General features: G+C 45.5%; 1 long non-coding RNA gene across 1 annotated transcript; it reads right to left on the bottom strand.

The window, feature by feature from the left end:
• Window positions 1-417: 417 nt before the first annotated feature.
• On the bottom strand, window positions 418-14,721 carry LOC125402512 (uncharacterized). Its single transcript, XR_015735995.1, has 3 exons — window positions 14,545-14,721; window positions 6,533-6,803; window positions 418-1,414 (listed from the first exon to the last, which is right to left on the bottom strand). It is a non-coding gene; the product is annotated as an uncharacterized LOC125402512 (long non-coding RNA).
• Between the last annotated feature and the right edge of the window lie 1,561 nt (window positions 14,722-16,282).

The following is a 16,282-nucleotide window of genomic DNA, read 5'->3' as shown; positions in this document are numbered from 1 at the left end:
TTCTTCTATGGGCTCAGTCATAAGCCCAAGGAGACACTCTTCTCCCTGTTTACAGATGAAAACTGAGGTCCTGCTAGAGTAGCGCCTTGGTCAAGAGGTAGCGCTCCAATAAAGAATAAATGGAAGAGTTGGAGAGATGACCCAGCAGTTTACAAAGCTTACCGATCTATCAGACGACCAGAGTTCAGATGGCAACATCACATTGGGAAGCTCAAAGATGTATGGAGATGTATGTCTCCAGGGGACATGATGCCTTTTTCCGGCCTCTGTGGATGCCTGCACACACATCTGCATTTATATACACATACATACATACATACTTACACACAACATATACATACACACATACATAGCACACACATGCACACACATGAAATCTTTTGAAGAAAAAAAAATTAAGCCAGTCCAACAGGAGACTGAGGCAGGAATATTTTTATTTGCGTTGGCCAGCACAGACTACATTAAAAAAAGTGTCATCCCCTTCAGGAATACATGACAAGACCCTACCTCAAAAACAAAACCATCTTCATCACAACAATAAAACAAACAAACAAACAAACAAAAAACCCTAAAACATGGGGCAAATGGAGTAGTGTAATGACACGGGAGGCTTGCTGCTACTACTGAGATCGGTCCCAGTGCTTGTCCCAAGAGAGGTCACAATGACAAAGGAATGAACAGAGGGGTATTGAGGGTTCCTGGTCACCACGGCAGAGTCACTTCTGCCAAACTGGATCTGAAGGCATGACTTCCGTTCACAACTCAGATCCAGCCACTCCACAGCTCAGCCCCACAGCCGCACACACGGTGCACACATTAGTAAGGCCAGCCTCTCCCAGCGACTTCCATCAAAGCCCATCCCCACCATTCGGAAGGCATTAGCTCAGCCCTCCCACACTTCCATTGTCTTTCCGAAGTCTGTCCCGGCACCACAGAAACCCCATCTCTTGGGATTTCAAATTGCTTACCATCCTTGTCTTAGATTCTACATTTCTGTCTCACAATAGGAAAAGCCGGTGACAAGTTAGCCTTAGAAGGCATGGGATTGGACTTCAGCTCCGAGCTGCACATGTTATGAGAGTCTAGGGATTATCATCAGCAAGACAGTCTTCGTTAACATCATCACCCCCATGTCTGTGCTTATTGTTGGCTTCTACCGTTTTTCAGCGGTAACAATGACCTATCATCAGTTGGGGTAGCTGTTGTAATTGCCCATATCTTACAGATCAGAAAAGACGACCCCAGAAAGACTAACCTGGATCTTTTATCTATTGACTTAAGCAGATAGGAGTTTGGGTACAAGGAATCCCAGTGGGTAAAACAGCCCTTTGGGAGAGGCATGATGCACCTGTGAGCTTCGGCGTCAGTGATTCTCCTCTGCGGTCAGGAGCCAATGAGCTGAGGACGATCATCCCTATAAAACAAAGGGACCAAATCCCACATCCAGCTGAAAAGAGTGGTAGCCAGGAATCTAGACCGAAGACCTGTTTGTCCTTCTACACCCAAACTATTTGGGCTTCTTCTATGGGAATCTGTCCAGGCCACAGTCTCCTTGTTCACAAATGCAGGTACTAACAACACTGTTCTCCAAACTGACTGCCGTGAGGATCAAAGCAGACTGTAGTCTGTGAAAGATCTCCTAAGCCAGGTGATGATAAGGGCTGCCTGTCTCATCTTGGTCTACGCAAACCCGCTTCGAGAAAGGAGTCATCTTGGAGGAGTGCCATCTGCTGTCTGGGTTCCTGCGCTGGCTGGACAACAGATTCACTCACCTAATTTTTTTAGGGTCTTGTAAAAGGTATGAGGTAATTTGTCTTTGTTAGTGAAAGATTTCGTGATGAATTCACCCTGCGGTATAATTAGCCCCAGGCCTGCCCGTCCCAGAGGGGATCCCTTCCTATCTTACCAAAACACAGGCAACCTGAGGCTGAGGGGGTATGTCATTCTGCAGAGTCCAGGCTAACCTAGCAGAAATGCTTTGAGTCAACAAGTCTTCACTCCTACCACCTCTGAAAGCCTGCACTCGTCCTCAGAGCAAAACAAAAGAGAACCTTGTGCCAGCATTAAAGCTGAATGACATTCAACCCCAGCTAATCACTTTGCAGAACTGCTGGATTCTTGATCTGTGTTCTGCTGCCGCTTCCTCAGTTTGAGGGGTGGGGGAGGGAAGCACCAAACAAAGGGGTGCAGTTAGGGAGCAGCCGGCGCTTGTCAGACCCATCCTTGCCCGGGGGGGATGTGCCTCTACTTGATTTTCAAAATCGTCTGAGCATAAAAGCTAGGGGGTTGCCAGCGTACCTCAAAAGAAACAGGGGGGGTTTGCTGGAGGGAGTCTTTCCCTTTTGAAGCCCTGTTTGGTTTCTAACCACAGAGCAACCCAAAGTGTGAGTGAGTTTTGCGATCCCGCCCCAGAGGTTTAGACCATTTGACTATCAAATGACCTTAGGGTAGCTTAAAGCTCTTCATCCTTGGCTTGGCCAAAATGTTGATTGCTGTGTAAGTTTTGTCTCTCTGGGCTCTTCAGTAGTAAGACATCCTTTGCCTAATGGTTGAAGATAAGTAGGAGAAGAAAAAAAAAAAATTCTACGGAAACCTAACTGGCCGCGGTAGCAGGGGTGAGCTTTGATGGCTTCCGCCTTCACAGGCTCAAGTCCACGTCATGAGTCACACGTTCCAATCCACCCTACTGCTCCGTGGGGTCACTCACTTCGGTGTTCACAATGAAGCCACACACCGTCTTGGCAGACTATCAGTTTGCAGCCGCAGTCTCTCCTTTACTCTGAAGGACATGCTGAACCAGGATGCAGAGATGATGGAACCAGGGACCCAGCAAGTACCGTAATCATGGTGGTGACCAGACTCATGGGAAGGAAGAAAGTCTGGGTTTATGTCCTGGAGGACCTCTGAAATGACACTTCAGACCTTGCTATAAATATTTTCATGCTGGATTCATCTTTATCACACAGGGCCTTTCGTGATCTGATGTGTAAATACTAGTTCTCATCTCTGAGACAGCCAAGTAAATTGTGGGCAGAGGACGGCACACGTGTCAGCGCATTTTTCCTGCCACGCCATGATATCTTCTCTGATTCCCTGATACCACTCTTTGAGAACGTCTCTGAGGAGGCTAGTTATGTTCTCCCACCTCCTCTCCTGAAGATATCGTCACCCCTTTCTTCCATTCCCCCAATCGTCTTTGTCCCTCAAATTTTTATTTATTGGAGTCACCTTGAATTTACTATAATTTTTAGGGGGACGGGGAGCCGTTACTTATTTTTTGTTTTTCCCAGAAGAAAAAGAGCGGTAGTTTAAATAAGATGCTCATGAGATTTTCCAGAGCGTATCACTAATATCACTGCAAGTTGGAGTAGAACTCATATTTGGTCAGACCTGGGCTAACAACAGACTTGCCTTCAACAATGGAAACTATTTAATCGAAAGTTAGGTTGTTCATTCTACACCCAGACTCCCCAGATATCTGCACATTAAAATGCTGGAGGGAGACCACAAGACAAAGATTTTTTTTCTGTCTACCCCAGTTAAGGCTGAGAACATGGGTAGGAAATAGCCAAGGTACCAGAGAATCCCAGCACCAATGACCAGAAACTTGAGACCACCTGGACCAGCCCCACACATGCTAGCAACTTCATAGGTGAGACCGGACCGATCAAAAAAATAAACAGCTGGCTGAGCCCATTCCGGGGTAGAACTCTTGAGCTAACACCATGGTGGCTCCCAAACCGTAACACTGGACTCTTGTGAGGCAGCCACAGAGACAGCTTCCCTCTGTGTGCTGAAAAGTTTGCAGATGTGTAGCAATTCACAGGTACTTTTGTGCATGAGGAGGCAGATGGTTCCCATGAGAAAATCCTCTTCCCCTTGTGCCCCTTATCCAAATAATATCTACTGGCTACTGTTAAAATTTGCAGGCGGCCATTGGTGTGGACAAGGCTCCTACACTGTCCTCAGCAGACCAAAGCAAGGCAGTCTTTAATGACAGTAGCTAAGCTCCGGGTAATTGCAGACTGCCCTGAAACCACTTACCTAATTAAGCTGCTCCCAGTTCAGGTCTCCATGCCACTTTTAGACGAAGGCTGTCAGCCCATGCTTTGGTGGGAATTCACAGAATGTTCTTTTAGTTCCAGGAGCTGCATGTTTTGCGAATTACTTTGTTTTGTTTTGCTCAAGTAAACTCTACTAAATTTAATTGGTCTGAGGAATTTTCCCTTCTTAGCACTGTTCGGGTCTCAGACTGGACAATGATCATCTGGGAATTGCTCCTTCTGCCTCACCCGCCCGGTCCTCACCCCTGTGAAAATGCTTTCTCATGGCCTCCTCGGCGTTTTGCTCCTTCCTCTGGGTGGTTTTTTTTTTTCTTAAAAAAAAAAAAACTATTATTATCACATCTGCTTATGTATTTTATTTTCTCTGTGTCTGTCTCTCTGTGTCCGTCTGTCTGTCATAAACTACAGTGCAGATGTAAAAATCAGAGGACAATTTACCGGTGTCTGCGATCTCCTCCCACCACATGCATCTTGGGGATCCAGATCAGCTGGTCAGGCATGGCAGCAGGTCCTCCCTCCTGAGCCAGCTCACTGGTCCTCTTTCCTCTGTAATACATCATGTACCTTCCTTCCATCCTGAGGCTGTACGCCCCAAGACTGAAGGCTCGATAAGGCAAGGCCAGTGCCTATCTTGACTGGTACTGTATTCCCAGCATCCAGCTTAGCACAAGACATATGTGGAAGATTCTGTTATCTATGCCATCAGTCCACCAACTCCATCAACCCTCCAATCAGGACATGGCTTTGATGATCGGTCCCTACTATGGCTGTAAGACAGTGGTTCTCAACTTTCCTAGTACTGCGGCTCTCTCATACAGTTCTTCATGCTGGGGTGACTCCCAAACATAAAATTATTTTTGTTGCTAAATCATAACTGTAATTTTGCTACTGTTATGAATCATAATGTAAATATCTAATATGTGACCCCAAAAGGATTAGGATCCAATGGGTGTTAATCCCACTGATCAAGAATGAGACCACTACAATAGTTTAAAGCCAAATTTGAAGCAAGCTTTAATTAAATATTGGCCAGGTGGATGGGCTCTGGCCAGGTTCATACACAGGTTCCCAGGGAAATGCCCCAGAATTCGGGTTTGCAGAGGCTTAAGAAGGAGAACCCATAATTCATAGCATTTTCCATCAGGACCAATTGGGGCAAGCATATATTCTGACGTATTTTCTGACTGTGATCCTCCCACCCACATGCAATCAAGACTGTCTGGTGTAGATGGGTCAAACAAACTTGTTTGGGGAGTGGGTGAAAAACACGTGACTAGTTAGTTATCTCCCACTAACAAAAGCCTCCAGCATTTCTGGAACTGTCTGTCCTTGGGCAAGGGGCTTGCAGATCAGAGGCACTTCTGTTTCACGGATTTCTTAGGCACAGTAATGAAAGCTTTGTGTCTGTAACTTTGGCTCTCACAATGGGTGGGGAAGTGCTGATGTAAGGATTCTGCTCCGCCTCTGCGTCCACAGGCGGGAATCTGACCAAGCCCTCCCGAGACCATCAGAGTGCAGGTGCAAGGCTCTCCCCATTATGTCTCCCCCAGCCTACAGTGTAAGGAACAACTGCACCACCAGCTCTGGAGGCCTGGCTGAGTCTTAACCAACTGGCCTGACACACTTCTGACACTTCCCCAGTTGCCGAAACAGGTTTCCAAAAGGTTGCCTCTGAAGCTCAGCACCAACAGTGGCCTGACCATGGCAGGGTAGAAAAAAAAAACTGATGGTATCTATAGCTTAGAACCTGATTCCTTTGTTCGTGCCACTTGGAACTCTCACCGATTTACTAGGTAGCCTGATTGTGCCGATTTCTGCTGGCCTCGCTGCCAGCAACAGCTTGCGTGAAAAGAGACTTGCTTCCCCTGGCATCTCACCTCAGCCGGAGGATGTATCAACATCGTAAGCAATAAGCATGTCCATTTTACATAGCCTTGTTTTAAACTGTATATAACAGGACCTTTTATATATTGTTATTTTTAACCTATATTACCTAGGCCCCGGAGAATTCCATCGAGCCAGAATTCCGCATCTCATTCGACTTTACTAATGCTTGCCCTTAGCATAAATATTTCTGTTTCACTCTTGAGAAAAGGTTTTTACTCGATGGCTTTCGATTTGGAAAGCGGAAACGAATTGCAAGGATACTAAGTTCCTTTCAGAGCAGTGAACATTCTCTTATGCTGTAAGGGAAGCCCAAGGTACAGAACAAATATGGGCTCGGGTACCAGGCAGATTGGAGATCACATTTGTTGACATTTTATGATGTTGGGGATTCAACCCAGGGCCTCACACCTGCTAATGCAAGTACACTAAGTTCCCAGCTCCAGGACTGAATCTTTTTTTCTCCTCTGTTTACAGCTTTATTTAGAAAAAAATAAAACAACAACAACAACAAAAAGTATCTAAGAAGTGACATCAAAATCCAACTTATCAGAGTATAAGGAAATAAAGATGGAATTGCTTACGGGGTCAATTTCTTTATCTCCATTGATGTAGGTAGATGCGACCTCATTTGATACATCGGGGACCATGGCCACGCAGTGAAGCAGGCATGGGATTGGTACCAGTTCTCTGTTTGCTTCTTGGTTCCTGTGAGAGACAGCTCCTGTTTAACTTTTACTCTCTGTGCTCATGGTGTCTAATAAACCCCCCCACGGAAACGGGATTTGACTTATCTCAGTCAGTAAGAGCGTGCCGCTCCTGGGAGGACCCAACTTTGCACTTACTGCCGCAGACCTAAGGATAGACACATGCACAGAATTAAAAATAAAAACAAACTTTAGGAAGAAAGAGACGAGCATTTGATGCAGAAAGCTTTCACGACTACAGCTCAGAAGGAAAGGTAAAAATATGGTGTTGCTTGTCTGTCCTGTCTCCCTCCCTCTCTCATCTCTGTCTCTTCCTGTCTCTCCCTTTCCTCTCTTTTTGTCTCTCTGTGTGTTTCTATCTCTGTCTGCTTCTCTCCTCTCTTTTTGTCTCTCTGACTTTCTCTCTCTCTCTCTCTCTCTCTCTCTCTCTCTCTCTCTCTCTCTCTCTCAAAGCTCAGAAATGTTGTCTCACCTTGGGAATGTTATACAGTAACAGGCACATGCAGAACAGTCACTCTGGTGCAGAAAACTGTAGACACAGGGATACTCCAACGAGAACCTCTAAACCAACCCTTCCGCATCCAGCAATGGAGCCTTAGCGCCCTCTGCTGTTCCGTAAGCATAATACATGGTATCCTGAGCTATTTACAGAAGAGTTGTTGGGTCTCTGGGCAGATGCTGCCATCTCCTGGTTACAGTTACACATAGCGACCCTGCAGGGTCAGACTAGATGCCTAAATGGCCTGGTCCCTGTGTAAACAGGTCTGGAAGGTGTGAAAGCTCAAAGGACAAGCAAGATGGCTGCCACAAGCACTTCCAATGGCCTCAGAGTACTTTCCAGTGTGGTGAGCACCTTTTCCTTAGAGCTGAATGTTCTCTTTAGGAGGTAGACAGAAGGCTCATAAGACTGGATGCTCGGAAACAGCGAGTCACAAAATCCCTCCCCCAGGTTATGGAAGCAATAACAGCAGAAAGAGCGAGAAGAGACTCTGTTTGAGAGCTGGCTGCAAGCTGTGCCGCCCCAGGGGGCAGCTTTCATGAGTTGTTGCCCATGCTGGGGCAAGCTTTTTATTGGTGCAGCTGCCTTAGGTCGCCCCCACTGTTTGAAGGGACCCCGGCAAACGCATAGTTTACCAGGCTAGAACTGGGTGGAATCTTTGGTCTACTGTTCTGTCCATTGGCCATTGTTCTATCCTGGGTGAGGAGATGTTTGCCTACATCTCCTAGGGAAAATCACAGAACACTGCCACCCACACACCAAACTTAACTTAGCGCATCTTTTTATGGTCTTTGAAACACCTTTCTGAAGGGTTCAGAGGGAACAGTGTTATGGATGATGTCATCATTGCAGAAAGGGTAAGAGAAGCAATTTTACTAAAAGTTTTTTTACATTTTTTTACGTTACCTACACATTAAAACAAATACATACATATATATATATATATATATATATATATATATATATATATATATATCAGATAGGACAGAAGACCTGAGAGAGAGCCCTCTTGAAACGTGCAGCTTCCAGGAACCCACCCTAATACAGCTCTACACCAGCAAAATCACCAGCCAATCAGGAAGGCTGATGGAAGGCCAGTCATCTGTGGGACTGTCTGGAGAAGAGCCTTTGGTCTTTTAAATGTCACTCACATCGCAAAGCTAAAAAGTCATCAGCACTCTTTGAAAACTGAAATGGAAGCTATAGGGTTTGCTAGACAATCTAGCTGTGCTCCATCTCCTGGATAGTTTTACAGTATGGACAGCAGTAGCCCATTTGGATAAATGTTTCTTAATTTCACTCTGACCCAAAGCAATCATTCAAAGACCTAAAGGCTTATAAAGAATTAAAATTGGGTCAAGGTCATTTCTCTACATTCAGTGGACTGCCATGGAGTAGTACGTTGCAGGGCTTTTGGAGTCAGGTAGGCCTAGTTGGGTTTCCTTGTTCTGTTACTGACTTTGGATAAAAGATATAATCTCTCTGGAATTTGGTTTGCTCATTTATTAAAGGGGGGTGGCTAGGACTTGTTGGTACCATGACAGGAGATATCAAGATGATCATAAAAAGCTGGTTGCCAGAGGAAGACAGGAATTCCCATGATCACCACTCCTGCACACACTCCCAACTCTGGGCAACATGCAACAAAAGAGAGCATGGCCAGAACAACACACCACCTCTTAATGTTGGTACTCACCTGCATTCTATTGATGCCATTAGGAAACCCACCAACATTAAGGTGAGTCTTCCTGCCTTAAGTAATAGAGCCTATATAACCCTCCACAGACCTGCACTGAGGCTTGTTTCTATGACAGTTTTAGAATCAAGTTCTAAAACTTGATTGTCAAGTCCACAGTCAAGATTAGCCATCATAATGATCTTGGTATCAACTCCCCTGGAAGGGACGGAAGCAGGCCTGAACAGGGGGCGATGTTTCAATGAAAGCATCAGCCAACCTCTCAGAGAGTTTTGAAGACCTACGACTCTTTAAACGGCTCCCAACTAAGTCAGTGCCAGTCCACCTCACATCTAGGGCTCGTTTATATCTGCAAGTCAGTGATCACTGGATGTGGGCTGCTCCAGGAAATGTGCAGGGTTTTAAACCAGCTCACTGGCTCCCTGAGAGAACTCCTGAAAATGGATGACAACAATGGGTATAAGACTGTATTTCAGGGGCTGGAGAAATGGCTCAGCGGTTGGGAGCACTGTCTGCTCTTCCAGAGGACCTGGGTTCAATTCCCAGCACCCACATGGCAGCTCACAACTGTCTGAAGATCCAGTTCCAGGGGACCTGACACCTTCACACCAATGCACATAAAATAAAAGATAAATAAATCATAAAAAAGACTGCATCTCCAAAGTGAAATGGGATAGGATAGAGCAATGTGCACTGCCTGCTGGATTTGTGTTTGAAACATGTGTGTGCCTCGGCAAACAGTCTCTGTCGAGTGTCCTTGTTGGGGGTGGCACTTGAATTGGCAATGACTTTTGCTAAATCCTGCAAATTCTCTTCCATGTGAGCTGCTGGTAACTTCAGCTAGAAGCCAGACAAAGGGCACACTCCTGGATGGTGTGTACTCCAGTGGCTTCTGCCTAGATCATAGCCCACTAAGAAATGGAAAGTCGGAGCTGGAAGGGAACAGGGCTTAGATGAGAGCAGAGCAGTTAAGAAGATCAATAGATCGGGGCTTTCATGGGTCCTCAGCTATGAAACTTTAGGAAGTTACAAGTCTTCACAGGCCTCAATGCCTCAGATTCCTCATGGATGAGAATATTGGCACGGACCACATGGTGAACATTGCTGCTTGTCAAAGTTGCAACAATTCAACTTTGCGAATCTCAATTTCCCAGTGTAGGACCCAGCCATGACGAGCTCCAGAGGTCTGAGTCTCAGTAGTTTACCCTAAGGCAATACCTCGTTCCAAGAAAGACCACAAACTGAGACTACGCAGGCACCACCCAGGAACAGACCATCCAAAGGAAATTTCTAATGTTCAAATATTAACCCCTTTTAACAAAGGGAATCTGGAGTTAACTGCTATGGCTGGAAATATGGGCAATCTTTTGACCCCCATGCTGCATGCAGCCCTCTTTCCATGCTGGTGAATGGGGCTCCCAGACCTGCCTTGGGGTTTGCCCACCTCAACTTCTTTCAAACCTGGCCGTGGTTTGGCTCTGTGGCTGCTAACCTACAGCTGTAGCCAGGGCTGTAGAGAAACTGCCTGGTACAGATTCACCAGGGATGTCTTGGTCATTCAGATTCCATGGGTTAAAAATATCATCTAGAGGGGTCAAATGCTTCATACCGGTACAGGTTTTTATATGTTGATGCAATTTTAAAGTTATTTGACCATATTAAGTTAATTCTGGTTAGACAGTTTTGTTTGCCTTGTTAAAAAGTTTTGTCTATTCCTCAAGAAAGCTGTATATTCCTGTTTTGTTGGAAAGTTTTGTCTGTGTTCCGGTGTGTTCATACGTTTTGATATAGGCATGGAGCTAAAACAGAAGCAGTTTGGATATTTTTACTGTCTCTGCTGCACGTCACTGCTGTGATCACATTGAAGGGCGTGGCTCAGAGTTTACCTCTGAGCTCTGGTCCCTGGATTTGGTCGAGCAGGAATCCAGATGTCTTTTTGATAGAGACAAAGTTAAAACTGTCTTATGCTGTTCTTTATTGGAAAGCTGGCTCTAGAGTTGGATTACGACTCTGCCTTCGCTAGACCCAGGCCTGCTGATTTTAAAAATCTTCTCTCTGTCACTCCGCCAGTCTGAGCACTTGACACAGTGACAAGGAGAAGAAAACAAAGAAGAACAGACAAAGAAAAATGTCTGAGCTTGGTTTATGTGACCACTCTGTATTCTAAAATTTATAAATCTATTTTGATAGATATGGTTAAAAAATCTGCTAAAATGAAAACTAATTAAAAAGTTAAACTTGGAAGTTGATAATTTAAAATCTATGCACGGGTAATTTAAAAAGAACCATATGATATGATTTCAATGTAGATTGGCATCATTTTTTAGTCAGTCACATGGCTGGTTGCCATTTCCCTAGAGTTAAAAAAAATGGATGTCACAGGATTTCACCGTTGTCTTGGTTGGAGGTGACCATGGAAAATGGGTCTGACTAGGAGACAATAACAGATCTCCACGATAATTTGGATTGGGACAGATTTTTATATGATAATTCATGTCCCGTCCTAAAAACAAGGTTAAAAAATAAGATTTAAAGTATTAAAGCTTCACCTCAATGCTTTTACACTCAAAATAGTTCTTTGCAAGTTAAATATTGTAATTTAAAAGTCACCCAGGTGATAACGGTTTTAGAGACATAAAGGGATCATTGGGAACAGCTGAGGTTTGCAACTGTATGGCAGGACTGGAGTCCCAAAGAATGTCCAGCTGCAAGGATGGACCTTAACAATTTTAGAAATGCCGGTGCCAGGTGACAGTCACCAAAAGCACCAGGTACGGTAAAATGGAGCAGGCTGAGACCTAAGAGACAGACTATGTATATGCTGTTGAGGGTGAGGCCAAAGAGGCACTTAATTTTTGATACTGCAGGAAGATTTGATATTGCAGGGATATGATTAAGGGATTTTAAGTTTTTAAAGAACAGTTTGAAAATATTTAAATTTAGAAGACTCTAAGGCATTCATGCTTACAAGTTGTTTTCTATTGTTAATATTTGGACTTAAAATAAAAGGCTAAAAATTAGGGTCGCAGCCATAAGCACCAAATGCTAACCAGAAACTGGAATGTTCATTTCTTGTAATATAGCAAAACAATGACCTAAGCACTCTGGCAAAGGGCTTGGAACAGTTTCTCAGCCCACTGAGTCTCGACCCTGTGTGGATTAAAAAACCTTTTTGCAGGGGTAGCCTAGGACCACTTTCAGGTCAGATGTTTGCATTAAGATTCATAACAGTGACAAAACTGCAGTTGTGAAATAGAACGGGAACAATTTTATAATCGGGGGTCACCACAACATGGGGAACTATATTAAAAGATCAAAGTATTAAAAAAGTTGAGACTTGTAGCACCCGCCTGTACTACATGACAGTATGGCACTACTCCTGTATTGCGGCGCCTGCACTACAGGACCATTCACGAGCCTTGGGCAAGGGCCTGGAGATTTAAACACACAAAGACCCAATAGACAGAGACACAGGTCATCCTTGATGCCAGAATGCCAAAGAATGCCCCCTTTATTGTATACTAGAGCTGCTTATATAGGGATCCTTAAACAATAGCCAAGCCCCAGCCAAACCCACCAGAAACCACTCCCCTGCCATCAGGAACTCCCGAGGGTCTCGTGCTCAGAGCAGCTTGCAGGCTGTCTCAGAGCAGTGGAAAACAAGTTGCTTACAAGAAATTCAGGATCTGGGGGATGAACCAGTGGCTTAGGAAATGTCTACTTACTCAAGGTCTATTCAGGCTTTAGAATGTATGTCTAGCCTCCTTATCTTTGCTGACTGTGCTAAGCTTAAGCTATTTGAAGAAACTGAGTCATATAACTCTACTGAAGCTATTATTTCAGTCTCCAGTTTGCGGTTGAGGTGCAGATTACATGTGTAAATAATTTTTTTCTTGAGTCATACTTCATTTTTTCCGACAGATTATTTATAGAATGTGTTTCAGAGCAGTTCTTTCCTGGCCCACGGCCTGACATCTAACCTGACAAATGACCGGTTGTTCCTTTCTCAGGAAACCTGTCTCTCTGTATAGCTCAGCCTAGTCTCAGACTCAATCCTCCTGCCTCAGCTTCCCGAGAGATGGCATCACATGCGTGTGCCACCATGCCTACCCTCTTGAGTTGCACTTTATAATAAGATGGTGCCTGGCTTAGATCAGAGATGCCTGGCTCCAAGAGCCATCTTTTGAAAAACTCTCTAAGAAGGCAAATGAAAAGCAAAGTCAGAAACTCTTTTCTGGAACAGTTCAGCTCTCCAGTGTGGACATTAGAACTCCGGTGGGCTTGTGGAACTCAGATCACTGAGTCCACATAGAGTGATCCTCTCATTTGGCCTGGGATATGTTGCCAGTTCCCGGGTGCTGCTGATGCAAGGGAGTTCAGATATCGCTTTTCCCGGAGCCTGACCTCACTCAATACTCTTTCTTATTTCGGGATAAGTGCTCCACAGGGACAAGTGCACCTCATCTACTGGAAATTCCCTAAGTAAATCCATACATAGCTGGAATATTCTGCCCCAGAGGAACAACATCATATCTTTTGAAGGCAGTTCTGGGCATCTCTGTTCTCACCAGGCTGCTGTTGACTTTAGCCTGCAGCCCAATTAAAAAATTAGCAGTTTGTAGAATATACCCAGGAACACAAAAGTGCTTTGGATGACTGGTGCCTTGTTCAGACTTTCTATAGATGGTAAACTCTATAGTTTCTTTGTTTGGTTTTGGGGGCTTTTTGTAGAGAATTCCACCCCTTCCCAGGCACGCGGACTGGTCACAGATGTTTGTGGAATGTCTTTAAGGATATTTCTTTACTGCAGCGTAAGGCCTACCAAGTCCCAAAGAGGTTACAAGTACTGATGAGTGGTCTGGAGGCAGAAGCAGCCAGTAGAGGGAGAACAGAAGGCAGAATCTGTTAGACTTCTGCTAGTGTGAGGGACATAATCCTGACCTTACCTCTTCTGCTTTCTCTGCAGACTTCAGAGTGGATAGATCAAAGAAGATACCAGAAAAGCAGGGAGTTTATTCAAATGACTCCCAAATCAATCATAGGTGCTACTATGAGCACCAGCTATGAGTGTGCTGGATTTGCATCAGTGCAATGAGGAACAACAGGGCTCCACATTACAAGAGCAGAAGGGGGAGGGACATGCTAATAAAGCCAAAGGTAACCGGAGTCAGCTCAGACAACCTTAGCCAGGCCTAAAAATGGTGAGCACGCATATGTATCTCTTGTCTCTTTATACACAGAAAGGGGAAGGGGTGCCAGAAAGAAGTTGTAAGAACAAATAGCATTTGGAAATAAAATGCCTAATTCTCCCATTCCCTGCCTTTTAAAGTCATCTACAGAGTCTTCTATGAAGCCTGTGTATTCCTTTAGCTAGGGTTCTACCTCCCCAGCGCTGGGATTATAGCTGTGAACCTCCACGGCTGGCCAGAACTCCCTCTCTGTTTCTGTATACAAATCTTGTCCAAAGCGATGAGCCGCTGGCCACATTCACGAGCCAGGAAGATCCTTTCTAAGGACCTAAGAGCCCTCTTCCTGTGGCCTGGTCCTGGGGGGGGGGGGGTAGAAGTTGAACTTCCCCCCAAACTGCCAGCTGTGGTCGTCACTTGTGTAAAGCAAAGAGGCACAGCCGGTCACCCTGGTTCGGGACCAACTGTGTGACAAAACGCAATGTGTACTTACCTGAAGACTGCTTGCCGCTTACAGGGTGGATCCACTTGGCCCTCAAAGGCTGTTTCTGTCTTTGTGATCTCTTTAGCAGACTGCCTGGCCCCACAGACTTAAAGCCAATGTAATGAGAAAACCGTCCTCTCGGTTACATTGCGTGTGCAAGTCTCCTGAGTTGGCAGAGGGTTTGTTATCACTGTTTCCTTGGCAAGGTCACACGGAACTGAGTCACGAGGGAAGTGCCCCGTCGCGGAGGAGGTACTTCCCCAATGGCACCCCTGGCTTCTAGGACTCAGTACATGTCCTCCTGCTGCGTATCTGAGCTCTGTGACGGCAGACCCTATGAGAGCATCATTTTCTAAATGCTCTCAATAACTAGCAAAGAACCAGGAATAGGGTGGGTAGTCAGAGCAGGCTGAACTGCTTGAGTTGGGGCAATTAAATAATAATCCTGTTACAGTTTCAGAGTCTGAGTTTTCAGAGTCTGAAATGTATTCCTATTGGGATTGGAGGTGGGGTAGCATGCTTACCTGGCACCCTCAAGGCCCTAGGTTCCATCCCCAATGCCACCAAATAAACACGCGTCATTTAACTGCTCTATGAAATTGAATTGCTGTCTTGAAGGGCTAAGAGGATGGACAATGAATGGGACTCTGGCGCTTAGAGTCCGGGCTTTCGGAAAATAACTAGAATTCACTAAGATTGTTAGGGTGGGCCTCCCATGATTTACGAGAACAGGAAATACAGACGGGGTACACAGGTATGCTGTGTGTCTCCAGTTATCTCAAGTGCCAGTAAGGAAGCTACCACCAGGCTTGGTTTCTCTCTACCTTGTGCCTCCAGGACTGTGAGCCTGGACTCAGGAAGACTCGGGGTGGAAAGCAGGAGGAATTCAGGAAGGTTCAGCATGAATCCGAGTTCGCCTGTGGCTTCTCACCTGTATAGTGAGACTGGGATGTTGGCTAAATGATACGAAAGGTCTTCATAATGATGATGGCTCCCCCTTATGTTGTCCTTGCCATGGACTGAGAAGTGTTATTAGCACTTTCCATGTGGAAAGTTATCAGTCTAGGTCAGCGGTTCTCAACCTTCCTGATGCTGCGACCCTTTAATAGAGTGCCTCGTGTTGAGGTGACCCCCAACCATACAATTATTTCATTGCTGCTTCATAACGGTAGTGTTGCAACTGTTGTGAATTACAATGTAAACCTCTGAGATGCAGGACATCTGATACGCCACCCCCAAAGAGGTCACGACCCACAGGTTGAGAACTGCTGGTCTAGGTTCCCCTCACAAGCACTCTGTTTCACACAGCTATTGAGACAGAGGGAAGGGAATTGCTCAAAGCCAGAGAGCTTGCTTGTGTGCAGCAGAGCTGGGGGTGCAGTGGAGAGAGTCCGGCCCCAGGTTCTCTTCACTAAAGAGTCCAATCTCTGACCCAGGCACATTATCCCCTGGGGTGGCTTGAATTAGAATGCCCCCCCCATAAGCTCATGTATTTAGACACGTGGTCACTAGTAGTGGTGCCGTTTGGGAAGGTTATGGGACTTTTAGGTACTGCAGCCTTGCTGGAAGAAGCGTGTCTCTGGTGGTTGACTCCGAGAGTGCATAACCTGACTATGCGTCCAGTTCCTTCTTTGCCTCCTGCACGTGGGTGGAAATGTGATGTCTCAGCTTCCCGCTCAGGCCACCTGCTGCTACTCTGTCCCGACCATGACAGACTCTAGCCCTCTGGAATGGTGAGCACAAATAATCTGTTTCTTCAGTA

Source organism: Myodes glareolus, chromosome 22 (genome assembly GCF_982192425.1).
Source record: "Myodes glareolus chromosome 22, mMyoGla1.1, whole genome shotgun sequence".
In the NCBI taxonomy this organism is placed as follows: Eukaryota; Metazoa; Chordata; class Mammalia; order Rodentia; family Cricetidae; genus Myodes; species Myodes glareolus.
This window is presented reverse-complemented; position numbering and strand designations above follow the sequence as displayed.